Source organism: Nycticebus coucang, chromosome X, assembly GCF_027406575.1.
Source record: "Nycticebus coucang isolate mNycCou1 chromosome X, mNycCou1.pri, whole genome shotgun sequence".
Taxonomy (NCBI): Eukaryota; Metazoa; Chordata; class Mammalia; order Primates; family Lorisidae; genus Nycticebus; species Nycticebus coucang.
In genome coordinates this window covers 45,890,526-45,894,500 of record NC_069804.1, presented here as the reverse complement: position 1 = coordinate 45,894,500, position 3,975 = coordinate 45,890,526, and the positions used below count along the sequence as shown (strand labels likewise).

Sequence of the window (3,975 nt, the reverse complement as noted above, 5' to 3'; positions counted from 1 at the left end):
TTGAGGTTTTTATTTTTTTTAATTTTACTTTTTTTAGGAAAGCTATTTCATTTATGTATTTTTATTATTTCAGATTAATATGAGGGTGCATAGTATTAGGTTACATTGTTTGAGTTTCTTTTTTTTTTTATTAAATCATAGCTATGTACATTAGTATGATCATGGGGCACCATACACTTGGTTCATAGACCATTTGACACATTTTCATCTTAAAATTTCTTTAACTCCATTTATCCCCATTCTTCTTTTGGCCTACTGTTGTTATAAATTTTAATTCCATATGTATTTTAAACTCCACAGATAGTATTATTGTTTTGAACAATTTATATACATATTGATCTTATCTAGGGGCACTATATGCCTTCTTGCATTACCATAATGCCAAGTCAGATAATTTTCCTTCTTTCTTCTTCCTTCTTCCTATAGTGTTTCTTTAAAGAATTCAATCAGATTCTCTTTGTTTTCTTAAGAATGTCTTTATTTTTGAAGGGTATTCTCACTGTTTATAAAATTCAAAGCTGGCAATTTTATTTTAGCACATCAAATGTATAATTCTGCTATTTTTCTGGGTTCCAAATGTATCTGTTGAGAATTTAGTTGGTAATACGTAATTTTTTCCTGTATCCTGTAAAATTGTTTCTTTGTCTTTTGTTGTTATCATTTTGATGATTGTATTCCTATGTCTAATTTTCTTTGTAATTACACAGTTTGTGTTCAGAGAGCTTCTTTTTTTCCCCAGAATATTATAGGGGCATAAATGTTTTGGTTACATGAATTGTTTTTGTGCAATTTGAGTCAAAGTTGTAAGGGTGCCTATCACCCAGATAGCATGTACCCTGTTTCCCCCAAAAATAAGACAGTGTCTTATTTTAAGATGTGCTCCCAAAGATGAGCTAGGTCTTATTTTCAGGGGACGTCTTATCTTTACTGTAAGTAGGTCTTATTTTCGGGGAAACAGGGTATTATACCTGTTAGGTGTGAATTTATCTGTCCCTCTACCACCCTCCCACCTGCTTGGCTTCCGTTTAGTTTTATTTCCATGTTTGCCCATGACTGTCGAATGATTAGTTCCACTTTAGTAATGGATAAATCCTGTGTTGGTTTTTCTCTTTTTTAAAGTTCATGTCTGAAAGATAATGTGCTGACGTTGTAACAAACTTTGAGGAAGGCATATCTCATGCTTGTGTGTGAACACCTAATAATTACTCATACGCATTACAAAAGAATCTGGTATTTTCTTTTTCATTGTTCATAATATAGTTTGAGAAACTTACTAGCTTGCATCTCTTAAAATAGTACTTTGATCTCATTATTTCATTCTAGTCTTGCCAGAAAAACAAATTATACATATAATCGACTATTTTCCATTTTCTATCTTTTATAATCTTTTCTCACTTCTTGTATTGTCTCTCTGTATTTGAATGTGCATATTTTCCACCAACCACCTTGCAGGTCACCACTCCATTCTTTTCTTGTGCTAATTGGCTGTCAGTTATGTTCAGTCAGTATTTAATTGCATGTTATTATATTTTGCACACTAGAATTTCTATTTATTTTTTTTTATTTTGTGACAAGTGACTTTTATTGTATTTATTAACTTCCATCCTAGGATTTCCTCCCCTCCTCATATTTTAACAGTGAACAATTGCACTTAGCAACATAAACATATGAACTGACATCTAAGATAATAGTTTAAGTTGGTCATTTTTACTTGAAAAAATATGGTGGGTTTAATATAACCCTTTGCCTCACATATTTGTGGATCTTTTTGTTTTGTTTTTTATTGTTGGGGACTCCTTGAGGGTACAAAGAACCAGGTTACAGGGCTTGCATTTGTTAAGTAACGTCCCTCTTCTAATTGTGTTCCAACCCTAAGAGATGTGTCACACATCGTGTGGCCCCCTATCCTCCCCTTTCTCTCTCCCCTCCCACATACGTCCACCCCTACCATGTACTAGCATTAATTATCCTCATATCAGAATTGAGTACTTTGGATTCATGCATCTCCATTCTTGTGATGCTTTACTAAGAAGAATGTGTTTCAATTTAAAACAGGTTAATATAAAAGATGTCAAGTCATCATCTTTTTTAGTGACTGAATAGTATTCCATATTATATGTATATCACATCTTATTAAATCGTTCCTGGATTGGTGAGCTTTTAAGCTATTTCCATAGTTTGGCAATTGTAAATTGAGCTGCAATAAACAGTCTGGTGCAAATGTTCTCATGATAAAAAGGTTTTTTTATTTCTTCTGGGTAGATTCCCAGTAATGGGATTGTAGGATCAAATGGGAGGTCTAGTTTGAGTTATTTGAGGATTCTCCAAACTTTGTTCCAAAAAGGTTGTATTAGTGTCCAGTCCCACTAGTAGTGTAAAAGTGTTCCCCACTTTCCACATCTATGTCAGCATCTGCAGTTTTGAGACTTTGTGATATGGCCTTTCTAACTGGGGTTAGGTGTTATCTCAGGGTGGTTTTGATATGCATTTCTCTGATAATTAGGAATGATGAGCATTTTTTTCATGTTTCTTAGCCATTTGCCTATCTTCTTTAGAGAAGGTTCTATTCATCTCACTTGCCCATTGATATAAGGGATTGTTTACTCTTTTTTGTTGCTTAATTTGAATTCTCTATAGATGCTAGTTATCAAGCTTTTGTCTGAGTCTTAATATGCAAATATCTTTTCCCATTCTGATGGCTGTCTCTTTGCTTTGGTTTTTGTTTCCTTAGCTGTACAGAAGCTATTCACTTTAATTCAGTTCCATTTGGGCTTGGCACCTGTAGCTCAGTGGCTAGGGCACCAGCCACATACACTGGAGCTGGTGGGCTCAAATCCAGCCCAGGCCCATCAAACAATGACAACTACAACCAAAAAAATAGCCAGGTGTTTTGGCGGGTGCGAGTAGTCCCAGCTGCTTGGGAGGCTGAGGCAAGAGAATACTTAAGCCCAAGACTTTGAGGTTGCTGTGAGCTGTGACATCACGGTACTCTACCCAGGATGACAGCTTGAAACTCTGTCTCAAAAAAAAAAATTAAGTCCCATTTGTTTATTTTTGTTGTTGCAATTGCCACTGGAGTCTTCTTCATATAGTCTTTCCCCAGGCTGATACATTCAAGCGTTTTCCCCACACTTTCTTGGATGATTTTTATTGATTCATGCCTTAGATTTAGATCTTTTATCCATCTTGAATCAGTTTTAGTGAGTGAAGAAAGGGGCAGGTCCAGTTTCACTCTTTTACACATTGTTATCCAGTTCTCCCAGCACCATTTATTGAATGGGGATTCTTTCCCCTGTTGTAATTATTTGCCTCCTGGAAGAAAGACTCAGACCCCCCTTCAGGTATAAATCAAATGGTGATTTATTACACTTGCTCAGGGGACCACAGTGATTTATTGCACCTACACAGGCGGGCCGCCACCCAAAGGGCCAACGGCCATGAAGACAAAAGCAGGCTGTCTTTTATACGATTTTTGTTGCCATGCAAGCAAGCAAAAACAAAAGCAGAACATGGCAGTTAGTTAGCTCAGGGGGCGGGATTACAGAGTTGGCTCAGGGGGGCTACAGCATGGTGGTTGGCACGAGGGTGGGGTTACAGTGAGTCGGGGTTATGGCACCAATTACAGTGAGTCGGGGGTTCCCTGGCATGGGGACAAACTTGGCCTGGGAAAGTAAGTTTGAATAAGCTTTTCACCATTGTTTTACCTATGGCTAGGGAGTTGGGGTAAGTTTTCCCATTGTTATCTGTTGCTAGGAGTTCTTGGGAACTCAGGAAACTTCCTTGTTCTATTCTGAAACCTGTTCTCAGAATTAAACTAATACGGAGGGTTTGAGACAGACGGGGACTCAGGCTGAAACAGTTAGGGGCCTTTAGGGGTCTTCTTGCAGGGTCAGTTACCACATTCCCCAGTGGTCTTATGGGGAATCAAATCCTTGATTCATCTGTGTCGCTGGGAAGGGGCTGATAATTGGTATG

At 37.3% G+C, this 3,975-nt stretch overlaps 1 non-coding gene across 1 annotated transcript; it reads right to left on the bottom strand.

Annotated features, from left to right (window-relative positions):
* Positions 1-1,123: 1,123 nt before the first annotated feature.
* LOC128578900 (small nucleolar RNA U13) lies at positions 1,124-1,227 on the bottom strand. The gene has a single exon (XR_008377991.1). It is a non-coding gene; the product is annotated as a small nucleolar RNA U13 (small nucleolar RNA).
* Positions 1,228-3,975: the final 2,748 nt, after the last annotated feature.